Raw genomic sequence first — 17,191 nt, forward strand, 5'->3', positions numbered from 1 at the left:
CCAGTGTGTGAAAATAAATGGTGTAAATGTGAGTCTCACCAGAGGCTCCACTCTGGTGTTAATTAGAGACATTTCTCTTTCCCCTCAAGGACGTGCGGTGCCACTCTGCCATGCACGCTAACACACTGTCCACAATGTGTCTGTCTCTGTGTGTGTGTGTCTGTGTGTGTGTGTGTGCGACTGTTTGTGTGTGTTTCGTATAAACCCCACCTGAAGGGAGCAAACATTGGAACAGAAGAACAACTGATAAACAAACAGAGAGAAGAGCCGTGTCAGCGAGAGTTTGACCTGTTCTTCCCTTCTCATTCAGACTATTATCAATCAGCCTGCAGTACACAGCACTGGGACTCTTCAGAGCCCAACAGCTCAGCAGTGAACACTCTCAAAGACCCCCAGCCTGATAGAGCAGAGGCTCGGACGCAGTCAAGGGCTTAATTAAGATTAGGAGAGGACAGAAACAGAGGCCTAGTTAGCCTGCGCCACCAGGGTTTTCAAACTTTACCCTCCACCCTCAGAACTGCCTGGAGGTCAGTGCTGTGTGCTAAGGCTTGTTGGGAATGGGTCAAAGTATTGTAGGAGAGGAGGTGTCTGTATGTGGGTTTGCCTGCCTGCCTAGCTTGCCTTCATGCCTTCCTTTCTGCCTGCTGGCCTGCCCGCCTGCTTTCTCAGTCATGTCAATTAACCCACCTGAAGACAAGAGCTTTAAAAAGGTCAACCTTATCGAGGCAGACCCAGCGCTCTGGCTTCCACAACCTGAAACCATGGTATCACATAGACAGGGGAAGTCATACATCCACCCTCCTTTTGTTCTCTGTCTGGGCCGAGACAGACGAGAGAAGGTTTCCTCCGTGTCAAAAGCAGGTCCTATGTCTCTGTTGCCCGCGTTGGCAGGGGAACACAGTTTCCAGCCAAGTTTCATATGTCCTTGGCTCCCCATCAAGAGATCCTGACAGCCGTGCTGTCCCACCTGTCTGAGATGGTCACACACCCCTGGAAGGAGGACCCATGGGGTCCCTCTGCCCACAGCAGGCTTCCGGTACCCTGGAAGACTCCAACTCTGCTCTACACTCCAGCCCCTCTTGTGTAGCTGCAGGCAAGCCTGTGCTTGCGGACACTAGAATGCCGTGTGCTGAATGTGTGTCTGTCTGAGTGTGTGTGTGTGTGTGTTTTCGGTCTCCACAAGAGTGTTGCTAGGCTAAAGTGGCACTCTGCCTTAATGAAATGGCAGGGCTATTACGGCATCCAGTGTTGGCACCAGCGCTAGCCAAAGACAGACAGAAAGACAAACAGACAGAACGACAGACGGACAGGACAAATCCTCTGTTATACTCACAGCAGACTAGGCCTGGATGGCAAAGACAACAGACTTGCTTTGCGAAGCACTTTAAGCGTCTGAAAGGCTTTGAACTCACTGTCATTGCTTCATCAACAGAACCTAAATAAAAAACCTAAGAAAATACTAATCATTTTCAGCAGTGTAATTTTTTCCTTTTGGCTGATATCTCAATTTGATATTCAATGAGAAGACAAGAGGGGGTGATCTTCTCTGTACATGTCAGAGATGCTGTGACATTAAGGATAGTTCCCCTCCACAGCAATCACACCCACTGCTGCTGGAGACACTCTGCCATTGATTGAGTGTGTGTGTGCATGTTTGTGTGCGTGTTTGTGTGTGCGTATTTGTGTAACCTAGGACCAGGTGTTTGCTGTGGGATAAATGACTCCCCATAGACACTGAACACAGTCCTGAGGCTTCTGATTAGCACAGCCCGGTAGCAGAGCCCACACAGTCGCTGATAGAGAGGTGTGTGTGTGTAGTGTGTGTTTGTGACTCTTCTACGTACATCTGTGTGTGTGTGTCTATGTGTGTGTGTGTGTGTAGATGGGTTGAATTTGAGTTTTCATCTGGTGTTGTGTGTGTTTGTGTGTGTGGAGGGGGGGGGTAGTGGAGAGGTGGACATCAGTGAGTGATTGTGTGCTAGCTGGAGGCTGCGGTTATATGTGCCACTGTTATCAGGCAGCTTGATTCACGTGCTATTTCAGCTGCCATGCCAGGCCACTCACCTCCAGAGCACACAGTCTCTGCAGGTCTGCCTATCTACTGACCGATGATGTGCCATCAAAAAACCTCATCTGCTGATGGAATGGAAGCTAGGATGACTCCAATAGATGGAATCATGTCATTGTGGAGTGAGTCCCAAAACTCCTCTGAATGTCCTCTGGCATTTTCTCCATGTCTCCATCTAGATCCCCTTTCCCCCCCCTCTCTCTGACTGTGCATCACATCACAACAGTGACATCCCCCCAAAAATAACTCCAGCTTCGGGACAGTTGAAAACCCTTCAGAGGCAGAGGCAGCGTGCCAAAGTGCCCTGCCGGGGCCAGCTCTCCGTGCCCCGGACCGGAGACAGACACCGCTCTGCTACAGGGACATGTGTAGGCCACTGCACAGTAACAGTCTCATCTCCATCTCCATGCCTGCCATTCCTCCCCCAGCCAGCCATTCCAGGCACAAAGATCTGAGGAATGCAGGTTCACAACAGAGACGAGGGATGAGATGGGGAGAGGCGAAGGATGGGGGACGACGACGACAATGATGAGTTGGGCTCTGCTCCCTTGGGATTCGGAAACGAAGCACCAAAGTAAACTGAAGCAGAGGGGAGCTGCTGTAATTATGACGCCAACTGGGGACATAATAAGGCCCTGGTTCCTGTCATAGGAAATAGAAGAAAAGAGGAGAGTAGAGGGCAGCGCTTTGTGTTGTCCACCACACAAGTTCAAGTTTGAGTCTTTTATTTGTCAGGTACACAGAACAACACAAGGTTATACAGGGCACTGAAATTCTTAAGACAAGACGAGAGTCAAATGGGAGTCAGATGGGTGAGCGGTGAAGGAGTCGGGCTAGTAATCAGAAGGTCGCCGGATTGATTCCCCGTCGTGCCAAATGACGTTGTGTCCTTGGGCAAGGCACTTCACCCTACTTGCCTCGGGGGAATGTCCCTGTACTTACTGTAAGTCGCTCTGGATAAGAGCGTCTGCTAAATGACTAAATGTAAATGTAAATGTAAGACAACGCAAGCACCTGGCATAACATAAGTACACGGAACAAATGTACGTCTATGCTGAGCTTGATTAAGTTAAACTTCCTAAATATACAGATAGCAATAAATAAACGACTATACTAACCCTAACACTAAAACTTCCTAAATAACAGATAACAATAAATAGTACGCTAGTAATATAATAATAGTAGTAATAATAGTACCACATCTACCTACATGACGTGAAAACTACTTAGGGGAGACAAACTGCAGCACGTGCAACATGAATCATGCAAAAATATATAGACAATATTCAAAGCAAGTCCCTAAAGAGGTTGGCATTGTGACTTAAGTCGAACTCCAATGTTGCAACTCCTCAAACTCCTATTCAGTACATGGCACTGACCAGTTCAACCCCCAAGCCTCAGCCACAGGCACACAGAGAGAGAGAGAAACAGAGAGAGAGAGAGAGAGTGAGGGACAGAGAGAGAGAGACAGACGACCCCACAGGCGTAGCCTAACCAACGGAGGATTATCAAATCACGAGGTGGTCCGACCTTTGACCCCCAGTTGTGTCAGAGCTAATGAGAGCCAAATGCTGGCCCCTTTCTGCCCGGCCAGCCTCTCGTAGGCTAACCAGCCTCTACTAGGCTAGCTCCTTGCTTGTGGCACCTCTCCCACACACATGCCTCGTCACTCAGGTCTAGGAGGCTCTCTCTCTGTTCTAGCACCTACAGACAGTACAGAGAGCGAAGAAAGAGAGGGTGTGGAGAAGAAGTAAAGTGATCTAGACTGCAGGTGATTCATCTGTGGTGTGGCTGGCCCCCAGGTGGACGAGGCCTCGGAAGACAGGACCCTGTCTGTGTTTAATAAAAACAAAGTAGTATGCGAGAATTCCACCGAGAGAGAGAGAGAGAGAGGCAGTGTGTGACTCCGACAGGACAAACAATGAAAGGGCAATAAGAGAGAGCGATAGTTTGAGTAGAGGACGAGGTAAATACAGATATCAAAGGAGAAAAAGAGGGATGGAAAGTCAATGAGGAGGGTTCTGGAGTTCTGATTGAAGATTGGACATTGAGGGAGAGACGGAAAGAGAGAAGGAAAGAGAGAGAGAGAGTCAGACGACCAGTGAATCAGACCAAACACAATCTGAGAGGGTGGGAACCAATTCATCTTTTCACAGGCTGGAATTCAATACCATTCATCATCCGACTTCGGATCGGAGCGAATATGGCAGAGAGAGAACCAGCTAGGCATGCTTTTCTTTATTGCCACTTGACTGCCTGGAATGTGAACAAAGACATTTCAGAATTTCACTTTGTAGGAGGTCGATTGAATAATTTGATGTTTACTGCCACTGACTCATCAGTCATACAATACATTTGCTTAACAACTCTTGAAATTAAAGCACTTTGCATTTAACTCAGAACTGATGCAGCAATCGGCAAGTTCAAATGATATGCTACGTACTAAAGGAGGCCATCCATTAAGGTTCAAACAGAGCACATCATGAGAAGGGAAATCATGGGACAGCTTTGCATCTTAGTGAATGATTATGTGTGTGTGTGTGTGTGTGTGTGTGTGCGTGTGTGTGTTTGAAAGGTAGAGAGGAAAAAAATAACAATGTCTTTTTGAAATGTGTCTTTATTGCCAGATACCAACCTATAGACATTAAGAAACTGCTTGATTACACCGGTGCAGGATGGTAGACAAATATGTCAAGCGTTTTAAGGCTGACATTGTTTTGATGTTTTCCAATACACCACTTCACAGAACTTTTCTCAGATTGTATCAGCAAAGGTTATTACCCACAGCTCGGTGCGCCTCAATCGCGGCCGTGATTCAAGCCCTCCGACTATCTGCCTTTCTGGCTGTCAGTCCACAAGATCAAAGAGGAGAGCAGCCACATGAGACCCAGCCACCAGCCCTCTCTCCCTGATGCTCTACGGCTACCATTTAATACAATCAATGTCTGACGAGGCTGTTTAACTTCAAGGAGAAGAGCCATCGTTAACAGTTCCTCCTCCTCTTGCTATCTGTCTGTCTGGAGGACTAAGACTTAATATAAACTTAACGAAACAATTAAATTATGAAATTGAACGAAGGCCAGTGAACAAAGTGACAATCCAATAAGTAATTAGCGTCAGACAGAGATGGGTCTCCATAGCGATGGACATGCCTCTGTTGCCCAATAGGCAGGACTGTGGTTAATGCTCTGGATTAATTCAACGCCTTCAAAAATGGACGAGAGAAGGAGGACCACTACAGAATAACACTATTAACATTCAGAATAATCAAACACTTAAACAGCATGAATTTTACTTTAACTATAAAAAAACAACTCACCTATGGCAAATATACTCTATCCACCGACTTTTTTAATTCTCAGGTTTAAATCATTTGAGTGGATCGTAATGATCACACATTAATATGTATGTGACTATTCACAACTTAGTTAACTAACTTTTTTCCCACCTGCCAAATTCCCCTTTAAAATTCCACAGTTGATGCCCTGGGCTTCTAACCTGGACTTTGGGCGAAGAGAAGGGGTGAGGAGGAGAGAGGGGCCAAAGAGGAAGAACGAGTCTGACACCAAGACCTATGGAGGTGCTTTACTCAAACTCCCTGACTCTGCCAGCTCGCTGTCTCTGTGTCCCTGAGGGGTTGAGCAAGGACACTAGATTACTGGGGCTGTCAGCAAACACACACACACACACACACACACAGGTACACAAAGACACCCAGACAGACACACATACATACACAGGAACTTGAGCTCTTGCCGAGCTCTTAAAACAGCTTGAATTAAAAGACTGCTGTCACAGTGAGAGAGACAGGTCTGCTGGAGATGCTGTAAGCCAGCCCAGACCAGGCCAGGCCAGGCCCCTTGATCAGAGTAGCCGCGTGGGGGCATGGTAAAGGGCTGCTGATATTATTGAGAGGGGGCCTGTGTCTGACTCAGGTTCATAATTAAGACTTGACAGGATAGATGTGTAACTGAGGCAAGGATCAAATGGATGATTACACAGAGACAGACTGATCCTTGCCAGGCTTCAGGCTCATTAGTGGGCCACAGCCAGAGACAGGTGGCAACAAACCTCTCCGGAGAGCAAGGCGGATGGACAGAGCAGTCACCGAGAAGTGAGTGGAGGGGAAACGAGAACAGAGTGGGAAGAGGAGCGGAGAGGAAAGGGGGGAGTTCATGGACGTTAAAAAGTGTGCCAGTGTAACTGCACAGCACTGTACATCCTAAATACGGTATATTCCAACACCGAGGCCCCATTGGATGAGAGTCATCAGAATAAGCCGGCTGCCCGTTGACTTTGTCAATAGAGGGAGAGAAAACACTTGAACGCAGCATAACCGGGCCACAAATAGTCTGTCTCTCCCTAACGAGCCTCTGTTTTATGTCTTGTTTATTTCTCTCCCAGCACCACACAGGCGGCCCTGTCATCTTCCCGAGCTTAATGAATAGGAGCGCGTCCCTGCAAAGTCAGAGAGCAGAGGGCTGACACTGGTACCGCCGCTTTGTAAAATGCTGAGGGTGGCCGGGCGCCGCGCCAACGGAGGAACACACTGTCGAAAGCAGTAGGGGGGCACAGCGGGATGGAGGGTGTGTGTGCGTGTGTGTGTGCGGGTGTGTGTGTGTGTTTGGGATGCAATGTGGCCAAGCTTGGTGGGCGGTGGGTGGGCGGTGCGTGGGGGGCGGGGCAGAGGTGGGGTAGAACGTTCCGGGTGAGTCGCTTTGTACCCTGCCGTGCCAGCCGTTGCCGTTGCACAGCTGACGGTGGAGCTGTGAGGTGTTCTGTCCAAAGGAACTGGGATTAGAATGGTGCGTCCATCCTTGGACTATGACCTTGACCTTGAAGGGACAGAAGACTGATCCAAATTCATGTCAGGGAGCAACTGACAACCTTATCCCTCCTGGAGAGACAAGGTTTGACCTGTGAGTGAAGATGAGAGGCTGCTTCCCTGTTTCAAATGCACACACACGCACGCACGCACATACAACCACACACACACAGCCACACACACACGTAAAGCAGCACTAACATTTTAAAGTGGGTCACCACAGTGGAGGTGTTTGACCCCAGTCCCACATTCAAAGCCTTTGTTGTCATCACAACCTAAAGTGCTTGTTATGTCTCCCACCGTCAAAGTTGTTGAACTACGTTTAGGTGGATTGTGTTCCTCTCCTGTGCTCCCCTCTCTCCCTGAGGGCGTCGTAACTCACTAGAGCTGAGATGACAGAGCTGAAATGCAGAGTCTTGTTGAAAATGAGAGAGCAGATGGCACCCAAAAACAGACACTCAAGCACACACGCACACACTCCCACGAAACACCTGTCGTGGGATATCGCAATGACCTGGCTTAGCTCAGAGCGGCGTGTGTGTACCCGCCCAACCCTCTTTGAATCACGCCGCCGTACATCTATCTAGACCCCCTCAAAAGACAGAGACTGTCCAACCACACTGAAGTGCTGCTAGTCTGAGGAGACTGCGTGGAATATCTGGTACAGCGTGAGCCGGGACTTATATCCAGGCTGAAGATAGAGACAGCCAGACGAGGCTGTTCAGACGGGGGCCAAGTTCCACAGAGTCCCTCCACACAAGCACAGCAGGGTGGGCTGGAGAGCGCAGGAGAGGGCTGGCCTGTCTGAACAAGCCCAGATGTCTTCATGTCTTCACCTATGTCTATTCTGGCGCCGTCATGTACACATGCGGTCAGAGGTTTTAAACAAATCTGACAGCTTTCCCCCCTCTGTTTGTTTGATGGAATACAGCACACAGCGATGTGGGATCTAGAAGGTTCTTTCCTGAGTCTAGTGAAGTGTGTGGATCTTGCGTTGAACGTCCATCCATCAGACAATCCCAGTCCCTGTTATGTCCGCCTTTATCCAGTATTATGAAGAACTCCCTGTACATCACAGCATGACACAACTGTGTTTAGCCTCTACCTGGAGACTTGGGTCTATAGTGGTCATGATAACCATATGGCGATGTCACTGTTCTAAAATGAGGAGTTCATCTGTCTTTCTCCTCCACCCCCATCCCCCCCTCCCTTCCCAATTCCGATGCCCCCTCTCACCCCCTCCGGCGGCCCTGCAAACAGGGCCCTTTAGGGTCCTGCTCAATGGGGCCCTTGTCCAAGACAGGCAGCACTCAACTGTGATCAGGGGGACGCCTGAGAGCTACTATGTTTACTCAGAGACATCCAACATGGTGGCAGGCTGATTTCCACGCTGGCGTGACTGGTGTGCTTCCTTCCCAGGGAGCAGTCTGTGGTTCAACACGTTGCCCATCCACAGTATTCCAGACACCATGCTAGCTTGTCAGAGGCAGATGAAATGAAGAGCCCCAAGGAGAGAAGAGCAGAGCGGAGAGCAGAGTGGAGAGGGGAGAGAGAGAAAAAGACCAACTTGCGTCAACATAGCGGTGGTCGTATTCACCACACGTCAGGGTCAAAAGCCGAGCCGGCGAGGATAAACGGCAAGCTCCTCCTACCCGTGTTCTAGAGCTCGTTCATCAGATCAATTTTCGCTCCCACATCTTCGGAGCTCAAATGGAAAACCAAGCAATAGTGAATGCTTTGTCCCTCCTTCCGAATACAACAACATTTCGAAGCGTGGGGAGAGAGGGGAGGGGGAGCTGGGGTGACCAGGTGTAGATTAGGTTGGGGCGGCCGAAGAAGGAAGCCTTTCTCCTCTGAGGAAGAGGCTTAACCAGACACACCACCAGGCCAACAGAGGGGCTTTTCTATAGGCATAAAAGAGAGGCAATGGGGAGCGAGGGATGGGAGGGGGGTCTGAAAGAACCTGAGCAAAGGCCCACATCCTCAAAGAGGGTTAATGGACCTGGAATTCAAGGTGGGCAACATGAAAGGAAAGCAGGTACCTCTACAGCTTTGAGACCCCCCACACATCTGCACCCAAACGGGATTAGGGCATATTGTCATGTGTGTTTTGTGTGTGACTGCGTACACCTGTGTGTGTGTGTGTGTTTGTGTGTGTGTGACTGTGTGTGGCAGCGCTCATTAATGGTTTTCTCCAGATTGACATTATGTCAAGGCACATACTGCCGACAGTAATTATTTCACTATTTCAATTCCTTGAGCCAATCTGCCAGATATCCACTGTCTGACCATGTATGTGTTTGGGGGAGTGTGTGTGGAGGGACAGGAAACAGGGGGTGAGTCCTTATCTCTGTCATGCAGACGACTCGCCTGCAGTCTTCGGTGCCACCGGTTTCTCATTAATAGGCTGCTGCTCGCTAACGCTAACCAGCTCCAACACGTGACTGAGCTTAGATGAATAGCCCTCGCAGCGTCTGAAAAAGGCCACCTCCTCTTTGATGTCCTCACGGAGGCAGCGAGTGAAGAGGGGGCGGCTGGGAACACTTCTTACACCCCCCCTCTCATCCCACTCAGAGCGTGGCTTGGCTGGAACGCAGGGAACGTTTGGGATAACACCCTGTGGAGTTCAAAGTCCACATTTAAGGGATGTCGCCCATGCAAACAAGTGTCCGTTTGAAACGGACTCGTAGGTAACCTGCAACGGCGCTGACCTGCTTTGTTGTGAACTTTGAAGGCGCTAACCTGCTACAGGGGTTAAACTGTTAGTGTCAGCCATCCACAGTGTTAGCCTGCTACAGCATTAGCCTGCTACGGTGTTAAACCTTTGCAATGACAAGCTGGGAGTAGTAGAACGTTGTGAAGGTCTCTCCCAGAGGTCTGCTCTGTACACAGGGGGCCCTGAGAATAGAATGTCCATGTTTCTGCGTGGACATTAATCACTGTCACACTTCCTCTCTGTCTGTCTGAGTCTGAGACGGACCTTCCTGCCCCCGCAGAGAACCGCTTCCATCGCCATGGAAACCACCACCAACCTCGCGCCAAACTAACCAGAGCGGAGAGGTAGGGCAGTAAACAAAGTGCGCCTGTCTGTAATTGAATAAGAGATGGAGGGCGGAATATTGATAAGCACGGCTCTTCGCAGTGTTGAACTCAAGAGCAAACATTTACATCTACGTTTCACTGTTGTTCCATTATGCACCAATAGTATGGTGAGGCAGATACATGTCTAAAATGAGAAGAGAACCACTCAGCGTTGTTATGAGAGAGACCACAAATGAGGACTCGGTTAAGAGGCTATAATAAAAACACAACAATGGTGGTGATCGTAACTTGGAATGTTCTCCACTCTCAGTCAACAAGAGTGGGACCCTCTCATGAAACAAATGTCACCCATTGGTCCTAGAAGAATATATACGGTCTTCACACATCAACCTATAAGGAAACTGAAGCAAATAATGTGTCCGTAGTTCTGCCTGGTTACTGCTGTTAGTGATGTCACAGCTATTCCTGCTTTCTCTCACCTCACAATATCCAAGCGCATGGAATGCAAGCACCAATTAATATCCCATTTCACAGTGAGCCTGTCTACACACACCATTCTCAGAGTGGTGAAATATAAACGGGTCTCTCTGGGTTATTGCTCAATTCTCTCTTTCTATCAATCAATTCAACACCAGGGTCTGTTCACGCATAAGCTGTGGGGCGATTGCCCCTGGAGGTGGACCTGGAGAGCAGAGGAGAAACTTAGCAGTGCGGGACTACTTTGACTACATCAGAGATCCTTCATAAAATAGCGGGGAAGGCTATGTTGATGAAACGTTTTATAATAAGATCAATATCACAATCCCAAAGACTTATTCACGCTTACAGGAAACTACAAAGACAGTGTACAGCAGCCTGTGCGGCACTTCACTCGACATGAAAGAGAGGAATCAGGTCACACCAACACCTGTGTTTGAAGTGCTCTGTAATTTAACAGCTGTGGTGAGGCTTCTTGAAAAGAAAATGCTCCAATGTTTCGATTGGTGTGGGGCACGTTCCCAATCCCACATGGATGTGTCACCCAGACAACAGAGTGATGAGGTGGGGAAGGTGGGGAAGGAACAAGTGGAGGGACAACAGATAGACTGCCAGCACGAAAAAGCGACACAAACTCATGGGAAAACGCACTATACATGCCGGACGCATTTGTTAAAGGTTCAACGTATGCGGTTTTCAATCTGTTTGACTGTCATTCAAAACCCATTATAGATTTTTATAATTGTCTCCATTCCTGGATGTGACCATCCCACTACTATGAAATGAGTGTAGCCATTATGTCACCTTTTTTATCAACACCTGACTGAGGTCGACTCTTCTCATCATGTTTAGCCGTGCAATGTCGTTAGGCTCGCAGTGTGACTCCCAGCCAATGGCTCTGTTCTCTGCCCACATGTGCTGAGGAGATACGGGGTGATGGACACGAGAGAGGCTGGCTGATTGCTTGCTGCTGGTGTTGGGAACAACACACACACACACACACAATACAAACCACAGGGACAGTCGTCACCTCACTAATGAGCCCATTAGACTAAACAGCCCAAAGGCAGCCACAAATGGTTCCCATCCACACCAGTGAGAAAAGGGTTATTACAGAGGGATTTCACTTTTATAGAATGGTCAAGAGGAGGAGAAATGGCGGCTCTATGTATTACTGGCCAGTCCTGAAGTTTTAAGTACATACTTATCTTGTCCTATAGGACACAATGCCCAGAGCTGACCTAAGCTTTGTCCTGCTGGAGGCTCAGCAGCAGGTGACTGGACACCAGGGAGTGAGAAACGCCCAAGGCAAGGACTGAGTTATCTCCCAGTTGCTGCGGCTTGAAAAAAAGGAGAGCATTTCACTCGGACAAAGTGGTGCTTTTCCTGCGGGACACAGACCCACCGCGGACCAAGCGTCTCAACGTCACCTGCAGGTCGCAGATGGAGACATGACTGACCTCGGAGTCGTGTCCGTTCTATGGAGACGAGACCGGGAGCTCCTCGAGCAGAGCGAGGGGAGAGCGGGGGGGGATCAAATAAGTACAACAGGGACAACGTTCCCACCATCGCCACAAAGCCCCTAACAGCCATCTCCCAGCCCCGTCCTCGGAGTCGCCTGTTGCTCTGAAAGAGCCCCCCCTTCCTAAAGCTTCTGGAGGTTGCACCATCCACTCACTTATCAATGGGAATAGTGTTCCTCCCCCACAATGGCCAAATCAACTGTGGGAGCGTTCTGGCCTCTCGTCCCTCCCCCTACTTCTCTTCATCCCACTGAGGCCTTGTTGAGACGGTCTCTAACGGAGAAAGAAGGCACATGCCATCACGTCCGCTTCACACACACACACGCGCACACACACACATGTGCGCACAGACACTCCCCTCCTTTGGCAGCCAGGGGAACAATAATCAGAAATGGGAACACAAAGCTTTTTGAGAGGAAGTCTCTTGCCAAAAAATACATCATTAATCTGTGACTCATACTTTCAATGCCAGAGATGCCAGAACAAATGATATTGTATAACTCGCATAGTTTGTTTGTCAGAATACATCACATAGATATCTGTAAGTTGTTATGAGCTTTTACAAGAAAACCTTACTTTCTCCTTCAGTGGGAGAAACTTTGCTCGTTCACAGGGGGAATTAAACTCTTCTTAACGAGTAGCATTTTTCACGTCCAGACTATGAACGGACATTTTGGTCTCTATTCACCGTTCTAAAACACTGCTAAGGCCTGGGAGGAAAAACAACCCAGACAACAACGATAAGAAGCCACCAGACAAATTGAGCCTGTTGGGTCGCATCAAGTATTAATTAGGGGCTTGTGACAGTACGCAAGCGGGCGGAGCAGCCCTATCGGCTGTCACAGCCGGAGTGGTGTGCAGCAGAGCGTTGAGACCAGGTTACAGACAGACAGACACCCAGCCGGACCTGCCAAAAGGAGCGCATTGAAAAACAATGAGCACCCCATGCCAAGAGAGATCAGATGGATCCAGACCAGACTTGATGGGATAATTAATTAATGTCCACTTGCTCTCACTGCTCCACCATGCCCACATAGTGGACACCAATAGTACTGAGCTGATGCCAACCAAGAACGCCCCACACTGTGAAATAGACTTCAGTCTAGTTATTTTCAATCGCAGAACAATAAGTTGGACTTTAGACAGGGACATGCTAATCTCCTATCACATCTACAGTATACTACTAAAGGCTTTAGAACTGTAGAACTCAGAATTGTCCCAGAAACTGCGTATTTGTGACACATATCGACTCATATAGGGATATTGAATATGTTTAGGGCATGAAGGCAACAGATATCATTCCAGACTACATTTATGTTTAACCTTTGTTTGGTTTTTCTGTGAGTTAGTGTGTCTGTTCCGTCCCTCTAAATGGATAAGCCATCTGACGGGGGTTGGGGTGAGTGTTTCATTGGCTTCAAGATCACTGAAAGTTGTGTTTGGTGGGAGGAGGTAACCCAATCTCAAGCCCAACATGACTGTCATAATCAGGGAAACACATTGTCACTCACATCCAGAGAACTTCAGGCAACACACATAGCGTGTTAGCAGGCCAAAACTTCCCTTTATATGTATGTCACTTTGCCCCTAGAAATGATTCCACCATATTTCAACGGCAGGCAAACATTTAAACTGTGTGTGAGTCGGACATTTGTGTTGAGAATATTACAACTTTCAAAGATGTAGCACACGGGAAGGGGGTCCAAAAAGCCTCCAAACTATTTAAAAGCCACGATCGTAGCGGGTTTGGGCTCTTTTTCAGCACAGCTCTGACCTAATTACCATGTGAATCCAACTGAAGCCCACTATAAAAGGATAAATCTCTCTGTCCCGCATGGTCCACGGTGGGAACAAAGCACGGGAGGCAGGCCCACCTCCCTGTATGGGAGCTTGTCACAGCCCGACTCTGCCTTGCAGCAGTTCTGAGGGCATCTTCCATGACGACAAAACTGTTTTGGAATGTTTTTGAAACCGTGGTGTTAACCGTCTGCTCCAGATATGATGAAACAGAATGATGACTCAGGACGTGTGGTAACAATTGTTGTGCCTTGTCGAGCTTCAAGATACTGACGAGAAACATTGTCCCCAGTGACATCAAATTGCTGTACATTTATGCATTTTAGCAGAAGCTTTATCCAAAGCGACTTCCAAGAGAGAGCTATACAAAAGTGCATAGGTCACTGATCATAACAATGAGACCCAAACATTGCGAGCAGCCAAAACATGAACCATACATTGTGAAAACCAAATAAGTGCCAATGGGAAGAACCATAAGAGCATGCAGTTAAACAAGTTACAATTAAACAACATGAAACTCAAAAAGTGCAAGTGTACCTGTAGAAAAACAATCAACAGTAAAAAATATTTCACAGCAGTAGAGGATTGGGGCCTTAGGGATGGTATTGGCTGGCTGTTTAGCAAACTCAGAGAAAAACAACACTTGGTCACATGAAATGGTAGTCTGGTGAAACAATATTCATTACAACATCATAAGCCAGCTCAAACGTTCATGCTAAGCGGATACATGCCTAAAACTTGATATTCAAACAAACTGTCGACAGAAATTCCATTAAAAGAGCCAGTGACATCTTTTTAGGTACAGCTTTCCTTTGCCTCCTTCTTAGTGTGCGGACTCTGGTCCAGTGCAATAGCAGAGTGGTTTCTCCTCCTGTAGCTGAATGGTCTCCTTTATCTCCTCAGACACAGATGCTGTTCTGCAGCGGTCAGTCATTATTGGTCATGATCTGGTTTTCCCATGGAGGTTAAATCTACAGACGTGCAGATAGTGTTACCCCGGCATTAATCTTTCATCTCAGTTGCCCGCTCTCAATTGTACCACCACCGACTCAAATGGCGCAGCTTACATATGCACTATTAAATAGTTGATAAAGGCCATTAATTCAATATCTCGACATTCAGGTTTATTAATGAAATGGAACAATTGATACTGAAACCTCCAGACAATGGGCACTAGTGGTATGTCTGCATAACAGAGTTGTAAGAGGCTTTAAGTTTGGCCTATTGAGTTTTTCTCTTGAAATATCTGCCCAGGTCTCTCTGTCAAGGGCCCTCATAAGTTCATCAAACATGAAAACCTACTTTCCATTTGAAAGGGTAGGCACGGGATCTAAGACATCACTTGAATTAACTCATGTGGTGTAGCTGTATATATATGAATATTAAGTGTTCAACAGTCATTTGTTTAGGGTACAATGCAAATACTTCACTGAATCTATGAACCAATGAGCACATTGCATCACCAGGAATAAGCCAAGAGACAATATTGCACTGGTTCAAATGACACACAGCTCACAGCTTTTATAACCAACGAGGCAGGTTTGGAAACATGACTTGCGTAATTAAATGATATTGAGATGAAAGGAGCCTGCCCTCATTACAATACTCTCTTTAGAGTCTCATACTCAATGACAACGATACTAATGTTTCAAACTTCACATGGTGCGCAAACAGAATTCACCTGGCAAGGTGCTTTAACTTTTGTGCACCGTTGCTGAACACTGCCCTCTATCGTTCTCCGAAAATACAAACGTCTAAACTGGGGTGACTGTATCCATTCGTTTTGCTATTGTGATTTCGATAACTGGTTATTTACCCATACAGCCAAAATATACAAATAGCACTATGCACTAAGCTATGTATTTCGTTCCCAATGCCCTGAATAATGGTATTTTAATGTGACATATTTTCATTAGGAAACAATCAAGTGATCATGTCCTAAGTTTACATATGAACATAATATGTTCTATATGTCATGCAATCTTACATATCACAAGAGGTAGATGCTCAAGTCGATATTGAATGTCCATAACATCCAACACTCGAAAATTCCCGTTTACATGTTTGTCAAGAAAACCACACAGTTCGAGAACAAAGGTATAATAATGAAATACAGGGTTGAACCACATACCAAAAAATGACAAATTAGAACACTTTTCTCTGTCTTTTTTACCCTTAATCACCTCCCTGTTACGGACAACGCAAATAAGTTTGAAACAGTGGATATGTGGCAGAACCTGCTGCTAGAAATGCCTTTGATCCTGAGATGGAACGTGAGTAGAAAGTCAAACTGAAGCGGTATAAAAGAAACTGCTAACTGCTCTGAATAAACATGCGATATGTCGAACAAACACGTCGCTTAACCGAGTCCCTATACAATGTACGGAAAAACAGGAAAAATCAGGACGGGACACATAGCCTACATAAATAGATAGAAGGAAAACCTGGACAATCAAGGGATGTAGCCTAATCGAAATTAAGCATCCAATGATCAATGCGAAAAAAGGTAGTCTCAATGGAAGTCTGATAATTGTATGGATGAATTCAGTTTACAAAAAACAATGTCAAATGTGTCCTGTTTTATAAGATTGGGCTATGCTTTATTTGACCATTTTTGTTCAATAAGAAAAGTGAATGTTATTAATTAACAAAAGTTAAATATGTTTTGGGCAATAAACTTCAAACGACATATCAAAGTCTACCATCGAGTAAATTTAATAAAATATTTACCTTCTTGTTTCTTTTCCAACTTGATCGAAAACACGCGGGCTCCTTGGATCTCAACTAGGCTACCTCAACACAAGTGTATCCTGCGATGTTTCGTTCTGAGCGACCTGCAGCTGCCAACTGCGCTCGCTGTGAAAGCAGGATGAGACTACAAGGACCGTTGCAACTCACAAAGGTAGGGGTGTCCAAGCGAGTGTCTGCATTTCAAAACGGAAGTTTGCGCAAGGACGCGAGGTAGTGAGTCGTCGCAATGACTTGCAGCACCGTTAATCATAATGGATTCATAAATGTTATTGCTTTTGTCAGTTGATGATCCAATACGAGATGTAAAACAATTTAATCATAAACGCCCCTAATGTTTATTTGGGTGAGGTCGCGTGCCAATTCTGCACTGCAGATCATGTCCATGGTAGGCAAGGTTAGGAGGAATTGATAGGCTATACGAGATTAGATTTAAAGCCTGATTAGTTTTATTGAGAGCATATCACCTAACCTATGTGCCAAACAATGTACTATTTCAAACTAATTTTCCTAATATATTTCATTATTAAAATCAGAGCACATTAGACATTATAATAAAACATATTGAGCTGTATCTATATAATAAAGTTAATCTCTGACCATTAGCAACATAGGTTTATGTTTAGACAGTTTTATCTTGATAATACAACACTTGATTAAACTAATGTAATGCAGGATTGTACTTTATCGCTTCGATCCCTGATTTGTAGG

The 17,191-nt window shown here is 46.7% G+C and overlaps 1 long non-coding RNA gene across 1 annotated transcript in view; it reads right to left on the minus strand.

Moving 5' to 3' along the window:
• The window catches only part of LOC124485528, a 46,619-nt gene extending 29,990 nt beyond the window's left edge, over positions 1-16,629 (minus strand). The window contains exon 1 of the long non-coding RNA XR_006958069.1: positions 16,463-16,629. This is a non-coding gene — a long non-coding RNA (uncharacterized LOC124485528). The remainder of the gene's footprint in view (positions 1-16,462) is intronic.
• Between the last annotated feature and the right edge of the window lie 562 nt (positions 16,630-17,191).

This window comes from Hypomesus transpacificus, chromosome 23 (assembly GCF_021917145.1).
Source record: "Hypomesus transpacificus isolate Combined female chromosome 23, fHypTra1, whole genome shotgun sequence".
Taxonomy (NCBI): domain Eukaryota; kingdom Metazoa; phylum Chordata; class Actinopteri; order Osmeriformes; family Osmeridae; genus Hypomesus; species Hypomesus transpacificus.